We start from the raw sequence: 13,659 nt of genomic DNA, 5'->3' as shown, positions 1-13,659 counted from the left end.
GAAATTGAAATAAGAACACCGTGAATTCATTGTCCCAGGAAGGGGAAACTTTATTGACACATTCCTGGGGTCAGATACATCACATGATCACACTGACAGAACCACAGGCACATAGACACAGGCAACAGAGCATGCAAAATGTCGGCACCAGTACAGTGTATATCCACCTTTCGCAGCAATGCAGGCTGCTATTCTCCCATGGAGACGATCGTAGAGATGCTGGATGTAGTCCTGTGGAACGGCTTGCCATGCCATTTCCACCTGGCGCCTCAGTTGGACCAGCGTTCGTGCTGGACGTGCAGACCACGTGAGACGACGCTTCATCCAGTCCCAAACATGCTCAATGGGAGACAGATCCGGAGATCTTGCTGGCCAGGGTAGTTGACTTACACCTTCTAGAGCACGTTGGGTGGCACGGGATACATGCGGACGTGCATTGTCCTGTTGGAACAGCAAGTTCCCTTGCCGGTCTAGGAATGGTAGAACAATGGGTTCGATGACGGTTTGGATGTACAGTGCACTATTCAGTGTCCCCTCGACGATCACCAGTGGTGTACGGCCAGTGTAGGAGATCGCTCCCCACACCATGATGCCGGGTGTTGGCCCTGTGTGCCTCGGTCGTATGCAGTCCTGATTGTGGCGCTCACCTGCACGGCGCCAAACACGCATACGACCATCATTGGCACCAAGGCAGAAGCGACTCTCATCGCTGAAGACGACACGTCTCCATTCGTCCCTCCATTCACGCCTGTCGCGACACCACTGGAGGCGGGCTGCACGATGTTGGGGCGTGAGCGGAAGACGGCCTAACGGTGTGCGGGACCGTAGCCCAGCTTCATGGAGACCGTTGCGAATGGTCCTCGCCGATACCCCAGGAGCAACAGTGTCCCTAATTTGCTGGGAAGTGGCGATGCGGTCCCCTATGGCACTGCGTAGGATCCTACGGTGTTGGCGTGCATCCGTGCGTCGCTGCGGTCCGGTCCCACGTCGAGGGGCACGTGCACCTTCCGCCGACCACTGGCGACAACATCGATGTACCGTGGAGACCTCACGCCCCACGTGTTGAGCAATTCGGCGGTATGTCCACCCGGCCTCCCGCATGCCCACTATACGCCCTCGCTCAAAGTCCGTCAACTGCACATACGGTTCACGTCCACGCTGTCGCGGCATGCTACCAGTGTTAAAGACTGCGATGGAGCTCCGTATGCCACGGCAAACTGGCTGACACTGACGGCGGCGGTGCACAAATGCTGCGCAGCTAGCGCCATTCGACGGCCAACACCGCGGTTCCTGGTGTGTCCGCTGTGCCGTGCGTGTGATCATTGCTTGTACAGCCCTCTCGCAGTGTCCGGAGCAAGTATGGTGGGTGTGACACACCGGTGTCAATGTGTTCTTTTTTCCATTTCCAGGAGTGTATGTACTAACGGTCGTCAGCCTACCCAGGCAATGAAACAGTGAAGTATTGGAAAGTAGAAGTACGAATTTTGCCTACTTTCTTGCTACTGTTTAAGGTGCTTCTTCAAATAAATATTACTACACGTAAACAATGTTGGACTACACCCTTATACATTACGTTTTTCAAATAGAAAAAGCCCAGTAGAGAACTTCAAGGAAGCTAAAAAACATTTGGCTGGAGGGGACCTTTAGAAAAGCGCTTTCCGTAATCAAGAAATTTAAATACTAAAATACTTAGATAGTGAAACACACACTTTTTATGCTGAAAATTTCACTTCAAGAAAACCTACTTCTTACTGGAATTTACTTTCAAAACCTATTACTCTTTGAACTAACTCTGTATAGTTATTTAACAGATTCTAGGAACTTGGCTTCACTCTGATGTGAATTTTACGTAAGCAAACTTTTACTATAACACTTTGCAATAGTTAATAAAACTTTCTCATTATTTACACAGAAACTATGTTGCCTCTTTATATTAATTAATCAAACACCACGAAGGAACCCGATATAGGTGTATGATGAGGATGAAATAACAGGATGAACCAGTTTCTTCAAAGTTCAAGAATGATTATTAAAACACAGTTTAAATTAATGTTTCACGCTGTACAAAAGTAAAATAGGAAAAAATCTTATCTGGTGACTGTAGGCTTGGCAAAGAATTATAGTGGCTATACTCCCACAGTACGGCCTGCAAGTATCTTGCTGTATGGGCTCAATTTTGTCTTCTTGGCGTCGTTCAATTTTACATATAATACCCCAACAATTCGCAGCTTTGCCGTGAGCCGTTCGCAGTCTTCATTCGAGGCAATTTTGTGCAAATTTGTAGGCAAGTGTGTTGTCTCAATCACTGGTGCCTACTGACTGTGTGACTTACTTCCCGCGCTTGCTCTAGGTAGAGCGCCAATTCGCCCTTGCCACGTTTTCCTCTCCCCACAGCCATTCCGTTTCAAACAAAAGCACACATGCTTTTACATAACACCTATTTCTTACATTGTTCCTAAGCTTGACCATTTCTTATAATTGTCAAATTTACATCAACATGAACATTTTATACCCACAAATATTTTTAAATACAAAATGTCATCAGAAAATTATTTACGTAATAAAGTATTTACATAGTATTTTACATACATTACTCATATACAATGCAAAGAATTTCAGCCTCTATTATAGCACATTTTACTTTACATATACAGAAAATATAGTACCAATATGCGAAAATTTTAAAGCAAAAAAATATAAAAATTTAGATGAGTCATAAACAAATAGTGTTAGAAGTTATCCTGCTGGAAGATGCCATCGCCATCACGGACGACATCAAGTGTGATGGGATGCACGTGGTCCGCAATAATGTTCACGTAGTCCACAGCCGTCATGGTGCATTCGATTGCTGCCACAGGTCCTACAGAGGTCCACGTTAATTGCTCTTACAGCGTAATACAATCTCCCCTTCTCCTAATACAGTCTCCCCGCCGCCAAACCCCATCCCCGTGGCTCGCGTCTGTGTTATGGTGCATCATTTGTGGGGCCGTTCACCTGCATGATATGTACCTAGTTACGACCATAAAGCTGCTGCAACAAGGAACACCATTCATCCAACCTAGTGACACGTTTGCATTGGTCCACGGTCGAAACTCGATTAACCTGTGCGCAATGCAGTCGTAATCGACGAGGTCATTCAGTCAGTATTGCAAAATGTAGGGGTTGTCTACTGTGGAGCCCCATGTTCGACAGCATGCACTGAACGGTGTGCTCCGAAACACGAGCCTGCACCAGCACGGTAGCCTGTCGCCAGATCTGCCACAGATCGCTGCCTGTCCTGCTCCACAGAGCGGGTCAGCCTCTGACCTCCATGTTCAGTGATGAGGCGTGGATGGCTCAACAAGTGGCCGGCTGCTCACGGTATCGCCGTCCTACAACCACTTTCTATTGACGCTGACGACAGTAGCGTGCGAACAGCTGACCAGGTTCACTGTTCTCGTTGTGCTGGTTCCCATGTATCGGGCCATAACAATCGTACCTTTGTCAGAGTCGTTCCTATCACTGGATATCCACTTCTGCAGCCAGTCTCGTCACTAGAATGATTCCACAAGTGGATTTACTGCGCTTATGTTCCCTTTTCATCAGTATTGTAGTGGGAATTTCTGCCACTGAATGTATCAGGATGACCAAGTGTAGTGGGAAGAGGTATAAGACACCGTATTAAGACTCATCCAAGGTTTCCAAGTGATTTATTGTTTCCAACCACAGTGCCATGTTCCCCTCGGTCTGCACCACTGGGTCCTGCAATGATGAGGGCACCACTTCTCTGTCTGCGAAACAACTTGGCGTGGAATGGCTGCCTCAGCGACCCGTGCACACATTGTGTGTTGGCCTTGTATGCCACCTGAGTTGCTTCGTCGTCAGGATGCCGGCAGCTGACTTAGCGGTCTGTGACCCTGCCGACTCAGCACCTCCCCTCCTCCTAATACAGTCTCCCCGCCGCCGAACCCCATCCCCGTGGCCCACGATCCGGCAACTGAATCTGTGGCCCTCGCCTCGGGATGCCTCTGGCGTATGTTGGAAGCCAGGACACTGTGCGCCTCTGTTTTGCCATATGCGCCACTTCGAGTCACGTACCGAGCGAGGTGGCGCAGTGGTTAGCACACTGGACTCGCATTCGGGAGGACGACGGTTCAATCCCGTCTCCGGCCATCCTGATTTAGGTTTTCCGTGATTTCCCTAAATCGTTTCAGGCAAATGCCGGGATGGTTCCTTTAAAAAGGGCACGGCCGATTTCCTTCCCAATCCTTCCCTAACCCGAGCTTTCGCTCCGTCTCTAATGATCTCGTTGTCGACGGGACGTTAAACACTAACCACCACCACCGAGTCACGTACTCATAACACGCTAGGTTGACCAGTGGGCAACTTCTGCCTGTGGTTTGCGACATGCAAGACCACTACGTATACTCTTTCAGCAATTTGATGGCCCTGTGGCCTCTGTTCTACTTCGCAACTGTTGGTATGCGTAACTCACTGCAATCCAGCCCACACCTGGCTGTAACTTGTGCTCAGAATATTGCTCAAAACTAACTTTCCCTATCCTAAACCGTGGTGCCGCTACAGTACGCAGTATAAATAAACATGATCATCTATGAAGCAATACGAACTCCGACATCTAAGTGCAAAATTTCTGAAGCTTATTTTCGACGGGTAATGGAGGTTCTTTTCATTTCATACACCATAGTCACCATGTGTTGTTTTCGATACTTAGACCATAGATACAAAGAAACAGCGTATGCCCTATCTCTCCCATGCTGAACTTTGAAACCTACATCGAAGTCACGTGAGAGTGAAATAAAGACTATTTCACGAGAATATGCATTCTGTAAAGTGGAGCTGACAATCACAGTTTTTTGCCATTCACAGGTGAAATCAAGTACTGATTTCAACGACTGTGTGACATTCTGTGTTAGTAAGGGCAGGTAAAGTAATTTTCGTGCAGCTAGAAATATTAATTTAATGCTTGTCGTATTAAGAATGGCAGGGTGATACTGTGGCAAACAAAATTCTAAACAGTGTACTTACAGTATTTCTCGTATCTATGTCTTACATACGCTGATACGACTATAAGCTCAGTCAGTTCCCCCTCTTTGATACGTAGCTCACCGTTCAGTCTCAGTTCGCGACTTCAAAACTCACAATTTCAAAAATACTTTCACTTTCTCATTCTGGGCTACCCAGTATGGAAAAATGACACGTATTTCCTCTTAGCAAAGAGGTTCCACTATTAAATCATTAGTATAAACATGCATCAAATAACGTCTGAATTAAAAATTAAGACAATGGTGCTAACGATGTCCGAATGCACATTAACAAGAGTTGATAGTATCTTATGAATACCTATATTATCATTGTAAAGTCTGAAAAACTTCTATTTCAGATTTCGTCTGTGTTAAGTTCTTGGATAGTATAAGCGCCAGTGAAATGAGAACGAGACACATGGAAAAAAGTAAGTTCAAAATGGTTCAAATGGCTCTGAGCACTATGGGACTCAACTGCTGAGCTCATCAGTCTCCTAGAACTTAGAACTACTTACACCTAACTAACCTAAGGACATCACACACATCCATGCCCGAGGCAGGATTCGAACCTGCGACCGTAGCGGTCGCGCGGTTCCAGACTGTAGCGCCTAGAACCGCTCGGCCACTCCGGCCGGCAAAAAGTAAGTAAACTGTTTACTATCACAAAAGCAGCCACCATAACTGTTCACACATTAACCCCATTGTGAGACAATGTCGTTGTGAGAAAATGTCTGTGACTTCCTACGGAGCCGGCCGGTGTGGCCGTGCGGTTCTAGGCGCTTCAGTTTGGAACCGCGTGATCGCTACGGACGCAGGTTCGAATCCTGCCTCGGGCGTGGATGTGTGTGATGTCCTTAGGTTAGTTAGGTTTAAGTAGTTCTGAGTTCTAGGGGACTGATGACCACAGATGTTAAGTCCCATAGTGCTCAGAACCATTTGAACCACTTTTTTGAACTTCCTACGGAGCCGTGATTGTACCCAGGCGTGCATCTCTTCGTTCGAAGCAAACTGACGGCCGCGAATGCCTTTCTTCTGGGTCTGTTCACATGTTGCGAAGGTTGTTCCTATTATACTGCACAAATTTTTCTGGGAAGACCTTACACGTGCTCCATGTCGTCCTGATCTCTCCCATCTGATTTCCATATCTTCGCAGCCCCGAAGAAAAATATTTATAGCCGGCGATTTGCTTCGGACGAAGAGATGCACTCCTTGGTACAATCAAGGTTCCGTAGACAACTGCAAACATTTTTCCGCAAAGGCATTGACCTTCTTTTCTCATAGTGGAAAACATGTGTTAAGAGTTACGGCGATTACTTTTGAAATAGTGAAGTGTTTACTTATTTCTTCCCATACGCCTCGTTTTCATTTTACTGCCCCTTTCAATGGAAATAACGAGACGATCATTATCTTATCTCGTTTACGTACAAACTTCAACGCAATTTCCGTGGCAATTTGCTTTCTGAACAGCTTATGCGTTTGCACGTCTCTACCATGTGTTGCTCTGAATGTTGCACGAACGGCAAAACGTCATTTTTTTCGGATGAATCCAGGTTCTGTTTACAGCATCATGATGGTCGCATCCGTGTTTGGCGACATCACGGTGAAAGCACGTTGGAAGCGTGTATTCGTCATCGCCATACTGGCGTATCACCCGGCGTGATGGTATGGGGTGCCATTGGTTACACGTCTTGATGGGACGTTTTAGGTCGGCCGAAGTGGCCGAGCGGTTCTAGGTGCTTCAGTCTGGAACCGCGCGACCACTACGGTCGCAGGTTCGAATCCTGCCTCGGTCATGGATGTATCTGATGACCGTAGGTTAGTTACGTTTAAGTAATTCTAAGTTCTAGGGGACGGATGACCTCAGAAGTTAAGTCTCATAGTGCTCAGAGCCATTTGAACCATTTGGACGTTTTATCTGTTATGAGCGTTCGTTCATCTACTTCTTTCCTTGGTGCATAAAAATGCTCTTAACGATACCTGAAGCGATTTATATGTCAAAGAGGCCTTACACCACCTGGCATCGCTATTTCTAACCTGAGAAATGGCAGATTTCAAATTTCTTTCATTCCAAGACGATTTGTTTTGAAGTCCGTTTGAACCTCTTCACCACTGCCTCCAAAATGGACTTGAGAGGGGCGGTTGTAAGTTGCTGTTTTAATTGTAAGTTGCTATTGTAAGCAACTGTTTTAATTGTAAATATCTATCTGTAAGCAGAAATACCGCATTCAAACAATCGATATGGCGTGTACGGAACCACAAACAAAACGACATAGTTCTGTGACATATTATTCTCTGCACCACAAATGTAGTCTTTGTCCATAAAGTCGTAAACTAACAGGCCCACAATCAAAATGTTGTGAGAGGGAAATGAATGCTTGAACGTAAATACTGATGCTAGCCAAGCCTCCATCTCGTGCTTTTGTATTTGACCACGAACGGCAACTATGCAATGTTCTCAGTACGTTAAAAGTGTCATTCTTGGTCAGAACAGTCTTCTGTGTAGTTATGAGTGCATTATGCCGGAGCTAACTGAATTGAAACGTGGGCATATTGTTGTCAGCCGAAATGTTTGGTGTGCAAAGAGGCACCATATCGAAGTTTGTACTGCAAATAGGAAAAGCGGAGGAACATCATCCGCCAAGTCACAACGTGAACCAAAATGTGTGTTGAGCGATCGTGACAAACGCTGACCGAAAAGGATTGACACAAAAAATAAGAGGACGACAGCTGCAAAAGTCACTGCAGGACTGAACGTTGCACTCGTGAACTCTGTCAGCGCCAAAACGATACGGAGGGAGCCCCATAAATAATGAATTGCAGAGCGAGCTCGAATTTCAAAACCACTCATGGTGATGCAAATGCCCGTAACCAGAAAAAGAGATTCGTAGGGCATAAAACTTGAATTATGGAGCAATGGAAGAAGCTTATTTGGTCGTATGAGTCTTGTTTTACACTGTTTCCAACTTCTGGCCGAGTTTACGTCCCAAGAGTGCAACGTGGAAGGAGTTCAGTGATGATTTAGCCAGCCATATCGTGGTGTTTCATGGGCCCCACGGTTATTCTGTAAGATCTCATTACTGCCAAGGATTATGTGACCATTTTAGCTGATCAGGCCACCCCATGGTACAATATCTGTTCCCCAGAGGCGATGCTGTGTTCCAGGATGAAGGGACCCTGTTCACACAGCTCGCATTGTCCAGGACTGGTTTTGCGAGCAAGAGGGTGGATTATTGCCTGCCCACCACAGTCACCATACCTAAGAATTATTAAGAGACGGGTGCGTAACCGATATCCACCCCCATCATCGTTAGCTATTTTGCGGGAAGAATTGTGGCCGAGCGGTTCTAGGCGCTTCAGTCCGGAACCGCGCTACTGCTACGGTCGCAGGTTAGAATCCTGCCTCAGGCATGGATGTGTGTGATGTCCTTAGGTTAGTTAGTTAGGTTTAAGTAGTTCTAAGTTCTAGGGGAATGATGACCTCAGATGTTAAGTCCCATCGTGCTTAGAGTCATTTGACTCATTTGATTTGACCAGGAAGAATTATACACGATGCCTTTGAAAAACATATGGGAACTGTATTTATTCATTACGAGGCTACTGGAAGCTGTTTTGAATGTCAACCGTTTTCCCACATCGTAACAGGCATGGTAATGTGACTGTGTTGTTTCAATGTTTTTGTTCACCCTCTGTACATTTGAAAGACGTGCAGCTGATACTATATCTTGCAAGGTGATAATAAACTTCGCAATAACGTCAAATGCTTCTCAACAGAAATATTGTGAGGTGGCTATAATTTCGCACCTTACAAACACCCATCCACATACTTTGCCGTGATCTACAAACACAATTGGGTATCATGTGATAGGCTGTACATCGTATATATGAATATATAAAGGAGACTGACATTGTCCCGTACGCCTTGTACATAATTGCTAACGCTTATTGCATGAAAGGCGACGGAGTGTCTTTATTATCATACTAGTAGAGGTTGGAACGACAATGGAAATGAAACGGCGGGCGGAACTCTAGGCCCCGCGTGTAAGGCCCACACAGATGTGTCGGTCCTGCTTAAACACAGAAAGTAGCAAGATGGACGTTGGGACAACAGTTGCTCGCCCACCATTGACCAGACGTTTTCAGTTGGTGAGAGATCTGGAGAATGTGCTGGCCAGGGCAGCAGTCGAACATTTTCTGTATCCATAAAGGCCCGTACAGGACTTGCAACATGCGGTCGTACATTATCCTGCTGAAATGTAGGGTTTCGCAGGGATCGAATTAAGGGTAGAGACACGGGTCGTAAAACATCTGAAATGTAACGTCCACTGTTCAAAGTGCCGTCAATGCGAACAAGAGGTGACTGAGACGTGTAACCAATGGCGCCCCATACCATCACGCCGGGTGATACGCCAGTATGGCGATGACGAAAACACGCTTCCAATGTGCGTTCACCGCGATGTCGCCAAACACGGATGCGACCATCATGATGCTGTAAACAGAACCTGGATTCATCCGAAAAAAATGACGTTTTGCCATTCGTGCACCCAGGTTCGTCGTTGAATACACCATCGCAGGCGCCTCTGTCTGTGGTGCACCGTCAAGGGTAACTGCAGCTATGGTCTCCGAGCTGATAGTCCATGCTGCTGCAAACGTCGTCGAACTGTTCGTGCAGATGGTTGTTCTCTTGTAAACGTCCCCATCCGTTGACTCAGGGATCGAGACGTGGCTGCACGATCCGTTACAGCCATGCGGATAAGATGCCTGTCATCTCGACTGCTAAAGATACGAGGCCGTTGGGATCCAACACGGCGTTACGTATTACCCTCCTGAACCCACCGATTCCATATTCTGCTAACAGTCATTGGATCTCGATCAACGCGAGCAGCAATGTCGCGATACGATAACCTGCAATCGCGATAGGCTTCAATCCGACCTTTGTCAAAGTCGGAAACGTGGTGGTACGCATTTCTCCTCCTTACATGAGGCATCACAATAACGTTTCACCAGGCAACGCCGGTCAACTGCTGTTTGTGTATGAGAAATCGGTTGGAAACTTTCCTCATGTCAGTAAGCTGTAGGTGTCGCCACCGGCGCCAACCTTGTGTGAATGCTCTGAAAAGCTAATCATTTGCATATCACAGCATCTTCTTCCTGTCGGTTAAATTTCGCATCTGTAGCACGTCATCTTCGTGGTGTAGCAATTTTAATGGCCAGTAGTGTACATTGGATAAACGGAAATAGCGTGCATCATCGAAGATTAGTGCCGAGAACGCCAGTGACGTACTCAGCAGTCGCAGAACACTGTGTGTACGAGACAGTGTCAACGCACGAAGTACCGGACAGCGTCGTCAGAGGAGTTATCGAAATATGCGCCAGGGACAATGCATAAACGCGGACTGTGCCTACCGTCTCAGCAAGACTTGACAAATATCACAAAGTCTAATTACGATGACAGAAAGCACAACAAGTAGGTAGTGGCCAGGGCAGACAGAGTGGCTACAGCTATCCCACCGCAGCTGGGGCTGCCGCACGGAGCTTCGCTCGACACTGTAGCTGAAGCAATCGCTGCTTCTTCCGCCAACACACGCCCTCGGACGCGCACCCTGTATGACGTGTCCCAGGTGGGGATGAAATACAAGTCGGCGATGCGCTCCCAGGTCAGTTCGTCAGCACATCTGACAATGGCAGTAGGTCCGAGCCCCGAAGTATTGTGCTCATTGGACACCATGAACCGGGAGTACACCAGTATAAAGCCTCCGAGTTTTTCTCAGGTCTTGAAACAGATAGAAACATGCAGTTTGTTTTAAAATACGCCTGCATTCGTCTCTAATGCATGACACAGATGACAGAACTGTACAGCACACAGAACTCTAGCGGCAGTGGCGAGAGTGACAATTGTTTCTGATACTTAAAATGGCGACGTTTTCATTACAAATGGTTCAAATGGCTCTGAGCACTATGGGACTTAACATCTGAGATTATCAGTCCCCTAGAACTTAGAACTACTTAAACCTAACTAACCTATGGACATCACACACATCCATGCCCGAGGCAGGATTCGAGCCTGCGACCGTAGCAGTCTCGCGTTTCCAGACTGAAGCGCCTAGAACCGCTCGGCCACACCGGCCGGCGTTTTCATTACAAGAACAGCGTGTAATCATTCGTTTTCTTCATTTTCGTGATGTGACACTGACTGCATTAATCATCAGTTTTGAGAGACATGTGGTGACAGTGTCATGAATGTGTCTAACGTGCGTCTGCAAGCGCGACAGTCCAAAGAAGTCAGAATGTTGTGTGACAACAAACCGAGACATCTCAGCCTCGCGTTAGCTTGTCTCACGATATGACTGAGCGAGTGGAGGAAAATGTTTTGGAGGATCACTGAAAGAGTTTGGAATACGTAGCCTCCAGAGTTGGCATTTCCGTGGGATATCTGCACACAATCCTGCACGAAGATCTGAAAACCGAAAAATGCTGTCCAGGTGGGTTCTACGAATCTTAACAGATGACCACAAGTCTGTCTGTTGCCAGGCAATCTTGACATGTGATGATGGCATGAGTGTTATTTTTTTCATCGATTGTGATTATATATGAGACTTGGATACCGTTGTTCAATTTTGGAACGAAGCGCCAGTCAGCTCAGTGGGAGCACACACACTCCCTGCCACCAAAAACAATTCGGGTAATCGCCAGTCCTGAAAAAATGATGGATGGCCATGTATGGGAACGACAGCGATGGCTTAATCCTTACTCATTGCTTTACAAAGATCACTGAAGTGACAGATGCATCACACCAAGATGTTCTGACGAACAGGACCCTTGCATCATTGCATGAAAAACGTCCAGAAAAGGCCGCTAGTTTGCTCTTTCAGATAGACAATGCACCAGCGCACCAGGTGAATACAGCCCTGCCGTTTCTTCGTGACAACAACTTTAAAGTGATTTCTCTTGCTCCCTACTCTCCTAACTCGGCTCCTAGTGTCGTTTGTCTGTTTAGAATGATGAAGGACACCCTCCATGGTCGCACGTCCACGGCTGTGCCGCTATTGTCCAGTGGTCAAAGCAGACTCGTAACTGAGGTACACTCCTAAAGAAGTGACCATGGAATCGTAACAAAACAGGTGCAGCTGCAAGAAGATTACGTCGAGAAGGGACACAACTTTTACTGCTCTCCAGACTTGGTCTCTGCGAACTATTTTTCATTTCCGAAATAGAAAGCCCCGTTGAAAGGACATAGATTTGCAACGATAGAGGACATAAAAGAAAATTCGCAGACGGCGATTCTCCCGATCAAGCAAAAGGCGTACCAAGATTGCTTCCAGAAGTGGAAACAGCGTTGGGAGATGCTTATCAATTGTGGAGGAGAATATTTCGAAGGAGACCATGCACAATATGTAAAAGATAAGAGCAGAAAAATTTTGTGGACAGAGTTCAGGAATTTTTTGAACAGACCTCGTATATTCAATGTCATATTGAAGAAAAATACAGGCTGCATAGAATGTAACGTTCCATGTTAGAATCACAAGACGGCAGAATCAGTGTAAAAGCCATAAATAAATAGGTAAGTATCTGTGTGGCTACTTGTCGCATTGCGATCAAATCCATTTCCTGATTCAAGGTAAGTAATGTGGTTGCTGATCCTACATGATCAAGTAAATGATATGCCTGCCCTCTCGGGCAATAATTGTATGGGGCCTTTGCGATCCTGCGAGGCGATGTGTATGGCCCTCCTAGAACCATAAATTCCATATTCATATTGTGGTGTCACCGCCAGACACCACACTTGCTAGGTGGTAGCTTTAAATCGGCCGCGGTCCATTAGTACATGTCGGACCCGCGTGTCGCCACTGTTAGTGATCGCAGACCGAGCGCCACCACACGGCAGGTCTCGAGAGACGGACTAGCACTCGCCCCAGTTGTACGGACGACTTTGCTAGCGACTACACTGACGAAGCCTCGCTCCTTTGCCGAGCAGATAGTTAGAATAGCCTTCAGCTAAGTCCATGGCTACGACTTAGCAAGGCGCCATTAGCCTTACATAGCAATTGATACTTATCGTATAAAGCATGTCTCATCAAGAACGATGTATACAACAAGGATGGATTAAAGTTAAGTATTCCAAAAGCTACGTACTTTTCTTTATAGCATTCATTACGTATCCTGTTTCAGACCTCACGCCATCCTTCGTGTGTTTATAGCGTGCATTGCGGTCCCCTCAAATCACACTGTGTCGGCACTTCTGTCGACACATCACATATGACTGTCGTGGGGTCCCGACCAAACCGAGCAGCAGTGTCATCAAAGGATAAACTGCAGCCTTGGTGGACCAGGGTCCTGCGCCTGTGGAATTCTGACAAGCGCTGGTGGAAGTTTCTCCTTCTTAGACAAGTCATAACATGATCGTATCACAAACAGCCAACATCCAAATTCGATTTCCGCACGAGAAACACGCTGTATAACTTCTCCTACGCGCTTAAATGTAAATGGCGTTAGTCCTTCCTGCTTAGTCCAGTTGTTGTGAAATGTTAATCACTTGCACGGCCAAGCATGTAGTACACATAATACTAGTCTGACGTTAGCTACATGCAGCCTTGATGGTATTTCAGTTTTAATAGTCAGCAGTGTATTTTAAAAGAAGTTG

The 13,659-nt window shown here is 46.5% G+C and overlaps 1 protein-coding gene across 1 annotated transcript in view; it reads right to left on the bottom strand.

Moving 5' to 3' along the window:
- The window catches only part of LOC126455994 (putative odorant receptor 19b), a 115,612-nt gene that overhangs the window by 85,180 nt on the left and 16,773 nt on the right, over window positions 1-13,659 (bottom strand). The window lies entirely within an intron of this gene.

This window comes from Schistocerca serialis, chromosome 2 (genome assembly GCF_023864345.2).
Source record: "Schistocerca serialis cubense isolate TAMUIC-IGC-003099 chromosome 2, iqSchSeri2.2, whole genome shotgun sequence".
NCBI classification, from domain to species: domain Eukaryota; kingdom Metazoa; phylum Arthropoda; class Insecta; order Orthoptera; family Acrididae; genus Schistocerca; species Schistocerca serialis.
This window is presented reverse-complemented; position numbering and strand designations above follow the sequence as displayed.